This window comes from Notolepis coatsorum (genome assembly GCF_963971535.1).
Source record: "Notolepis coatsorum genome assembly, chromosome: 4".
NCBI classification, from domain to species: domain Eukaryota; kingdom Metazoa; phylum Chordata; class Actinopteri; order Aulopiformes; family Paralepididae; genus Notolepis; species Notolepis coatsorum.
In genome coordinates this window covers 114,112,906-114,122,905 of record NC_140168.1, presented here as the reverse complement: position 1 = coordinate 114,122,905, position 10,000 = coordinate 114,112,906, and the positions used below count along the sequence as shown (strand labels likewise).

The window sequence follows — 10,000 nt, the reverse complement described above, 5'->3', positions numbered from 1 at the left end:
ATGATATGAGCAGGCTGTGCCGATGCGAGTCAACAGAGTTATTATTTTTTAATGCAAGGGCTTGAGATTAGCTGATTGGCTCGTAACCAAGTCTGTCAACAAACATAAAGCTGCTGAACAAAATATGCTTTGGGGACAGTTTTGAGAAGGTGGTGAAAATGTTAGTTTGGAGTCCTGCACTATAACTCTCCTGCCCCGTGCCGTAAAGGTTTAGCTAAACTAGGGCTGTCCCCGAGTAAGGATTTGGATAGTCGACTTTGCCGAAATTGGCGAAATAGTCGACTAATGCAAAAAGATTCAAATAAAAAAAAGTATAATTTTTTATAATTTCTTTTCATTCCATTTGGGCTGTGGGGGGGGGGGGTGCTTAATGTCTGAAGGAGTCGACTGAAGGCTTCTTGTCCTCTGCAAAAGCATGCAATTGGTCCACTGATGGATACATCTTGATATTTGTCTAGTATAGTGTGTTCATTAGATGGGTGAAATCCTCTTTCAGTGCCTTCAGTGTTTTCTTAGGCAGTTAGCCTCGCTGGTATGTACGCCATTAGCGTTAGCCACGCTTCTAGGCCTCTTTGCTTTTGGAAAGAATGATACAAATTTAATTATTTTGTATTATAATATTATTTAAAAAAAATGTGTGGCTCCTTTCGATCGATTAGTCGACTATTCGACTAGTCGGGGTCAGCCCTAACCTAAACTCTGTTAGTCTGTTGTCCTGTAGTATAACTCTGCTGCTGCTGTAAAGGTTTAGCTAAACTCTTAACCCTTTCACTGCCACACTACAGAAGGTTAACCCTTTACTATCACACTACAGACGGTTACCTCATTTGGTAGTGCAGCAGTGAAATGGTTAACCATCTGTAGTGTGATAGTAAAGGGTTAACCTTCTGTAGTGTGATAGGAAAGGGTTAACCGTCTGTAGTGTGATAGTAAAGGGTTAACCTTCTGTAGTGTGGCAGTGAAAGGGTTAACCTTCTGTGTATTGTCACAGTGAAAGGGTTAACCGTTTGGTAGCGCGGCAGTGAAAGGGTTAACCGTCTGTAGTGTGATAGTAAATGGTTAACCTTCTGTAGTGTGGCAGTGAAAGGGTTAACCTTCTGTGTATTGTCACAGTGAAAGGGTTAACCGTTTGGTAGTGCGGCAGTGAAAGGGTTAACCGTCTGTAGTGTGATAGTAAAGGGTTAACCTTCTGTAGTGTGACAGTGAAAGGGTTAACCTTCTGTGTATTGTCACAGTGAAAGGGTTAACCGTTTGGTAGTGCGGCAGTGAAAGGGTTAACCGTCTGTAGTGTGATAGTAAAGGGTTAACCTTCTGTAGTGTGGCAGTGAAAGTGTTAACCTGCTGTTGTGTGGCAGTGAAAGGGTTAACCTTCTGTGTATTGTCGCAGTGAAAGGGTTAACCGTCTGGAGGAGGGATATACCAGACCTGGAAATAGATTTTGAGTGGCAACAAGCCTGGGCAAATGTTCGACTCACATCAAGGAACCCGGACCATCAACAAATCAATCTTAACTATATTCACAGGACATACTTGACTCCTATAAGACTGAACAGAATGGGTCTTATACAAGACTCCAAATGCTCCTTATGTACAAATGGGGACGAGGGGACATTTATGCACATGTACTGGGACTGCCCACCAGTTAAGATATTCTGGAAAGAAGTGACCCAGCAACTATCAAATCTCTTAACTCTGAATATACCTGTACACCCATCTGTATTACTGCTGAATGATGTTTTTGAGTGTGCAGTACATCCACAGCTAAAGAGATTGGTTTTATCGGGTATCACAGTGGCTAAAAAGCTGATAGCATCACGATGGTTCCAACCGGAAAAAATGTGCCGAAAGGTCTGGATTATTACATATCTCGATGTGATCTATCAAGAAATATCTACAGCAAGAATTTTGGGTCTCAATGAATCCAAAATGACATTGTGGTTAGAAGTGGTGGAGAAAATAAAAGCTAGCATATAATGGTAATGTCTGGTTAGGAGCGAGGGAAAATGGATGGATTATCCAATGGGGGGTCCGGGAGGGGGGGGTACGAGCTGGAGCATATGTGTGTAGGTTTTTAGATAACAGGTATTAAGGGTATATCCTATATATGACAATTAACTAAATGGTGATTTCATTGGATGTGCACTGACAACTAATGCTTGTATATCTTATCGTGTGTTGTCATGTTTGTTTATGTGTTTGTTTAAAAAATAATAAAAAAATTAAATACAAAAAAAGAAAGGGTTAACCGTCTGTAGTGTGACAGTGAAAGGGTTAACCTGCTGTTGTGTGGCAGTGAAAGGGTTAACCTGCTGTTGTGTGGCAGTGAAAGGGTTAACCTTCTGTGTATTGTCGCAGTGAAAGGGTTAACGTCCTCAGACACCATCATCTTTTGTAAATGTTGCCCCGTTACTCATAAATGACAGCAGATCTAATCTAACACCATTACTGGCTAGCGCTAAATATATATTAAATATTAAATATATATTACGTTATAATGCAGTTGAATGGCGTGGCTTCCGACGTACGGTACCCCGCTCTCCACCAGTCACGTTGACTATGCTATGAAATCTACAGCATAGCTCAATGTATTCTGTTTCATTAGAATTGAAATGGTGCATTCTATATAACATGTAGTATATTGTGTATATATTTTAGGTTTGAATCGGTGAGTGAGTGAGTTGAGTGAGTGAGTGAGTTGAGTCAGTTGAGTGAGTGAGTTGAGTCAGTGAAGTGAGTTGAATCAGGGAGTTGAGTGAGTGAGTTGAATCAGGGAGTTGAGTCAGTTGAGTGAGTGAGTTGAGTCAGTGAAGTGAGTTGAATCAGGGAGTTGAGTGAGTTGAGTTGAGTGAGTGAGTTGAGTGAGTTGAGTGAGTGAGTTGAGTCAGTGAAGTGAGTTGAATCAGGGAGTTGAGTGAGTTGAGTTGAGTGAGTGAGTTGAGTGAGTGAGTTGAGTGAGTTGAGTGAGTTGAGTGAGTGAGTTGAGTGAGTGAGTTGAGTGAGGTGAGTGAGTGAGTTGAGTGAGTGAGTTGAGTGAGTTGAATGAGTTGAGTTGAATCAGGGAGTTGAGTCGGGGAGTTGAGTGAGTGAGTTGAGTGAGTTGAGTGAGTTGAGTGAGTTGAGTGAGTGAGTGAGTGAGTTGAGTGAGTTGAGTCAGTGAGTTGAGTGAGTGAGTTGAGTCAGTGAGTTGAGTGAGTTGAGTGAGTTGAGTGAGTGAGTTGAGTGAGTTGAGTGAGTGAGTGAGTTGAGTGAGTGAGTTGAGTGAGTGAGGGAGTTGAGTGAGTTGAGTGAGTGAGTGAGTTGAGTGAGTGAGTTGAGTCAGTGAGTTGAGTGAGTTGAGTCAGTGAGTTGAGTCAGTGAGTTGAGTCAGTGAGTTGAGTGAGTGAGTTGAGTCAGTGAGTTGAGTGAGTTGAGTGAGTGAGTTGAGTGAGTGAGTTGAGTGAGTTGAGTGAGTTGAGTGAGTGAGTCAGTGAGTTGAGTGAGTGAGTTGAGTGAGTGAGTTGAGTGAGTGAGTTGAGTGAGTTGAATCAGGGAGTTGAGTCGGGGAGTTGAGTGAGTGAGTTGAGTGAGTGAGTTGAGTGAGTTGAGTGAGTGAGTGAGTGAGTTGAGTGAGTTGAGTGAGTTGAGTGAGTGAGTTGAGTGAGTGAGTTGAGTCAGTGAGTCAGTTAGTTGAGTGAGTGAGTTGAGTGAGTGAGTTGACTGAGTGAGTTGAGTCAGTGAGTTGAGTCAGTGAGTTGAGTGAGTGAGTTGAGTGAGTGAGTTGAGTCAGTGAGTGAGTTGAGTGAGTTGAGTCAGTGAGTTGAGTGAGTTGAGTCAGTGAGTTGAGTGAGTTGAGTGAGTGAGTTGAGTGAGTGAGTTGAGTCAGTGAGTTGAGTGAGTTGAGTGAGTGAGTTGAGTGAGTTGAGTGAGTGAGTTGAGTGAGTTGAGTGAGTTGAGTGAGTTGAGTGAGTGAGTTGAGTGAGTGAGTTGAGTGAGTGAGTTGAGTGAGTGAGTGAGTGAGTGAGTTGAGTGAGTTGAGAGAGTGAGTTGAGTCAGTGAGTTGAGTGAGTTGAGTGAGTGAGTTGAGTGAGTGAGTTGAGTGAGTTGAGTGAGTTGAGTGAGTTGAGTGAGTGAGTTGAGTCAGTGAGTTGAGTGAGTGAGTTGAGTGAGTGAGTTGAGTCAGTGAGTTGAGTGAGTGAGTTGAGTGAGTGAGTTGAGTGAGTGAGTTGAGTGAGTTGAGTGAGTTGAGTGAGTGAGTTGAGTCAGTGAGTTGAGTGAGTGAGTTGAGTGAGTTGAGTCAGTGAGTGAGTTGAGTGAGTTGAGTCAGTGAGTTGAGTGAGTGAGTTGAGTCAGTGAGTGAGTGAGTGAGTGAGTTGAGTGAGTTGAGTGAGTGAGTTGAGTCAGCACCTCGCAGGTCCTCTCCGATGCCGAGCGCCAGGCCATCCTTGGTCCACTGGACGATCCCAGAGTAGTTGAAGACGACGCAGGACAGGAGCAGCCTCTGGCCGCGCACCACGGACTGGTCAGCTGGCTCCTGGGAGAACCGTGCTGTCCGCCCTGGAGAGGGGGAGAGCGGGGAGAGGAGGAGAGGAGGAGAGGGGGGAGAGGGGGAGAGGAGGAGAGGGAGGAGAGGAGGAGAGGAGGAGAGGGGGGAGAGGAGGAGGAGGGGGGCAGACAGGACAGAGGGGGACAGAGGGGAGGAAGAAGATAAGTTAACTAGGCAAGAATGTCTTGGAATCCACATGTCAGAACGACTGGTTTAAGGGGTGTCGTTTGCAGAACATAACCTTCTCTACAGCACGTTCACCCGTCCTGGGCCGGGGGCAGAACCCCCTATACACTAGGGATGTGCCGTCCTGGGCCGGGGGTAGAACCCCCTATACACTAGGGATGTGCCCGTCCTGGGCCGGGGGTAGAACCCCCTATACACTAGGGATGTGCCCGTCCTGGGCCGGGGGTAGAACCCCCTATACACTAGGGATGTGCATCTCCATCACTGAGGCCGATGCGATGCGCCTCTCGATACGGTGCCAACGATACGATACATTAACGATACATTTGAAGCACCGGGGGACGCGATGCGATACGATTCACCCCTGTTGAGATACGATACGATTCGATACGATTTGATTCAACATAATGCGTTCGGGGCGATACGATGCGATTCAACACGATGCAAAATAATGATACAATTTTATGGTATGACAGAGGATTTGGTGTATTCCTTATATGCAGCTTATATTATTATTAAAATAAAATAATCTACTGTAAGACTATTTATATAAAATCTCTTGGGTGCCTAAGAAGACCTTTGCATAGTACTGTGTTTTCTATCCACTTTAGCTAAAAACACACACACACACACAATGTATACACACTACTGTGAGACAATAATAATCACACACAAAGGGATAATGGCTTATAGCAGACTAATTATTTTATAATATTTCAGATAATGAAATTAAATGTTTATATCATCAACTATCCAGTTAGTATTTATACTGTAATGTTTGGCCACTTTAAATCATTGAACAGAGAGAGAGGAGAGAGAGAGAGAGAGAGAGAGAGAGAGAGAGAGAGAGAGAGAGAGAGAGAGAGAGAGAGAGAGAGAGAGAGGGGGGGGGGAAGGGAGAGAGGGGGAGAGAGAGAGAGCAAGAGAGAGAGAGAGAGAGAGAGAGAGAGAGAGAGAGAGGGAGAGAGAGAGAGAGAGGGGAAGGGAGAGAGGGGGAGAGAGAGAGAGAGAGAGCAAGAGAGAGAGAGAGAGAGCGCGCGTTTGAGTTTGAGCGTCTGATGCTCCGTAGCTGACCACACCAGGATTGCATTTTGTCAACACAGTTGGAACCTGGAGGAAGCGATATAAAGAAACGAATTGCCATAAATGTGAAGTTATCTTTGAACCTGTTGTCAAGCGTCTTCAATATACCCCCCCCCCCCCCCATTTCCTCACTAATGGAACTGGTGTTGCAGAGTCACGTTAGTTAGTTAGACACTGTAGTCTAGCGTTAGCCAGTTGATCAATTCTATTCATGTCTCCTCCTCCTCGACTTCCACTGTTTGTTGTGATAACTGTGACGCGGCTCTCGCCTTGCTGTAGTAGTGAAGCAAGATAGTATCTGCTGTGTGCAGTCTGCAGTCACAGTGCACTGCTGACAGAAGTCGATGAGAGGAAATTATATGAATGAATCGGTTTTGACCGATGCAACAGATGCTACAACAGATGCATCGCGAGTTCAACCTGAATTCTAGCCGATGCGCACTTATTCCACCGATGCACTCGCATCGTGAAAGTTTATGCCAGTGTACCGATGCGATCTGTGATTTTTAACATCACTACTATACACCCTATCTGTGGTTTTATACCATATCTGTGGTTTTATACCATATCTGTGGTTTTTACAACCCTATCTGTGGTTTTACACCATATCAAATAAAATGTATTTATAAGGCCCGACAACACACGTTAATGTCCCCATGGGCCGTACATCTTTAAACACATTTATACAAGTCAAGAAGAAAACAGAACAATAAGTCAAGAACAGAACAAGAACACCATAAGGTCCAACAAATGTAAACTAAATGCAAATAAATGAAAGAATGCAAGCACTCCCAGACATACCCCACGCGAAGGTAAGGAAAAACTCACTAAAACCTAACAATAGGGAAAATGCTCCACAGGCAGTGTGGAGGAGAGAAACCTTAGAAGGGCCATTCAAGGGGGATCTCCCTTCTTAGATGTTGGTGATAGTAGTGTTGCAGACGGACAGTTGGTAAGCATGCACTCAAGTGTGTAGTGAAACACAGATGAGTGCATGCAATAGCAACTGAACATTTTGAAAAATTAAGATAGAGCTGATAGCGATAGCAACTGAACATTTTGAAGATTGAAGATAGAGCTGATAGCGATAGCAACTGAAAATTTTGAAAGATTAAAGATAGAGCTGATAGCGAATCTATTTGAGGCACAGGGGCGGCGCAAAGAGGGTCGCGTCCTCCCCGTCTTAATCACGGGACATTCAACACTCCGGTCATTGCTCAGGGACAGCTGGAGACAGGGAGATAGGGGCGGCGCAGAGAGGGTCGCGACCTCCCCGACATCATCGCGGGACGTCCAGCACTCCGGTCACCACTACGCTGACGCTGGACACCCTATCTGTGGTTTACACCCTATCTGTGGTTTTACACCCTATCTGTGGTTTTATACCATATCTGTGGTTTTACACCCTATCTGTGGTTTTATATCAGTGGTTTACACCATATCTGTGGTTTTACACCCTATCTGTGGTTTTACACCCTATCTGTGGTTTTACACCATATCTGTGGTTTTACACCCTATCTGTGGTTTTATACCCTATCTGTGGTTTTACACCATATCTGTGGTTTTATACCCTATCTGTGGTTTTATACCCTATCTGTGGTTTTACACCATATCTGTAGTTTTTATACCATATCTGTGGTTTTACACATATCTGTAGTTTTTATACCATATCTGTGGTTTTACACCATGTCTGTGGTTTTAGACCATATCTGTGGTTTATACCATATCTGTGGTTTTACAGCCATATCTGTGGTTTTACACCCATCTGTGGTTTTATACCATATCTGTGGTTTATACCCTATCTGTGGTTTTACACCATATCTGTGGTTTTACACCATATCTGTGTTTTATACCCTATCTGTGGTTTTACACCATATCTGTGGTTTTACACCATATCTGTGTTTTATACCCTATCTGTGGTTTACACCATATCTGTGGTTTTACACCATATCTGTGTTTTATACCCTATCTGAGAGAGAGAGCGAGGGGGAGGAGAGAGAGAGCGAGAGGGGGGGAGAGGAGAGAGAGTGAGGGGGAGAGAGAGGTGGTTAAAGCTGACTCAAACAGCTTCACCCATAGTGTCTCACGCCCCTTTTCATCTCTCTCTCCTTCTCTCTCTCTCTCCTTCTCTCTCTCTCTCTCTCTCTCTCTCTCTCCATTCCTCTGTATGACTCATTTCGCAGAACAATAAGTCAAGAACAGAACAAGAACACCATAAGGTCCAACAAATTTAAACTAAATGCAATAAATGAAAGAATGCAAGCACTCCCAGACATACCCCACGCGAGGTAAGGAAAAACTCACTAAAACCTACAATAGGGAAAAATGCTCCACAGGCAGTGTGGAGGAGAAAACCTTAGAAGGGCCATTCAAGGGGGGATCTCCCTTCTTAGATGTTGGTGATAGTAGTGTTGCAGACGGACAGTTGGTAAGCATGCACTCAAGTGTGTAGTGAACACAGATGAGTGCATGCAATAGCAACCTGAACATTTTGAAAAATTAAAGATAGAGCTGATAGCGATAGCAACTGAACATTTTGAAAGATTGAAGATAGAGCTGATAGCGATAGCAACTGAACATTTTGAAAGATTAAAGATAGAGCTGATAGCGAATCTATTTGAGGCACAGGGGCGGCGCAAAGAGGGTCGCGTCCTCCCCGTCTTAATCACGGACATTCAACACTCCGGTCATTGCTCAGGGACAGCTGGAGACAGGGAGATAGGGGGCGGCGCAGAGAGGGTCGCGACCTCCCCGACATCATCGCGGGACGTCCAGCACTCCGGTCACCACTACGCTGGACGCTGGACACCCTATCTTATCTGTGGTTTTACACCCTATCTGTGGTTTTACACCCTATCTGTGGTTTTATACCATATCTGTGGTTTTACACCCTATCTGTGGTTTTATATCAGTGGTTTTACACCATATCTGTGGTTTTACACCCTATCTGTGGTTTTACACCCTATCTGTGGTTTTACACCATATCTGTGGTTTTACACCCTATCTGTGGTTTTACACCCTATCTGTGGTTTTATACCCTATCTGTGGTTTTACACCATATCTGTGGTTTTATACCCTATCTGTGGTTTTATACCCTATCTGTGGTTTTACACCATATCTGTAGTTTTTATACCATATCTGTGGTTTTACACCATATCTGTAGTTTTTATACCATATCTGTGGTTTTACACCATGTCTGTGGTTTTATACCATATCTGTGGTTTTATACCATATCTGTGGTTTTACACCATATCTGTGGTTTTACACCCTATCTGTGGTTTTATACCATATCTGTGGTTTATACCCTATCTGTGGTTTTACACCATATCTGTGGTTTTACACCATATCTGTGTTTTATACCCTATCTGTGGTTTTACACCATATCTGTGGTTTTACACCATATCTGTGTTTTATACCCTATCTGTGGTTTTACACCATATCTGTGGTTTTACACCATATCTGTGGTTTTATACCATATCTGTGGTTTTATACCATATCTGTGGTTTTACACCATATCTGTGGTTTTATACCCTATCTGTGGTTTTATACCATATCTGTGGTTTTATACCCTATCTGTGGTTTTATACCCTATCTGTGGTTTTATACCATATCTGTGGTTTTATACCCTATCTGTGGTTTTATACCATATCTGTGGTTTTATACCATATCTGTGGTTTTATACCATATCTGTGGTTTTATACCCTATCTGTGGTTTTACACCATATCTGTGGTTTTATACCCTATCTGTGGTTTTATACCCTATCTGTGGTTTTATACCCTATCTGTGGTTTTATACCATATCTGTGGTTTTATACCATATCTGTGGTTTTATACCCTATCTGTGGTTTTATACCATATCTGTGGTTTTATACCATATCTGTGGTTTTACACCATATCTGTGTTTTATACCCTATCTGTGGTTTTATACCATATCTGTGGTTTTACACCATATCTGTGGTTTTATACCATATCTGTGGTTTTACACCATATCTGTGGTTTTACACCATATCTGTGGTTTTATACCATATCTGTGGTATGATTTTGCGGTTGATTGATTAAGAAACACAAGCTGATCACACGATGGTTGATTGATTAAAAACACAAGCTGATCACACGAGAGGCTGATCTCTACAGTGATGGCATCGCAAGACAGGACAGAGATGTTGAGGAAAGATGGAGGGAGGTGTCAACGAGAGAGAGAGGGAATAT

The 10,000-nt window shown here is 43.4% G+C and overlaps 1 pseudogene across 1 annotated transcript in view; it reads right to left on the bottom strand.

Moving 5' to 3' along the window:
- LOC311226656 (kin of IRRE-like protein 1) overlaps window positions 1-10,000 on the bottom strand; it is a 223,499-nt pseudogene that overhangs the window by 133,038 nt on the left and 80,461 nt on the right. The window contains exon 2 of the transcript XR_014621046.1: window positions 4,384-4,533. The product of XR_014621046.1 is annotated as a kin of IRRE-like protein 1 (transcript). The remainder of the gene's footprint in view (window positions 1-4,383; window positions 4,534-10,000) is intronic.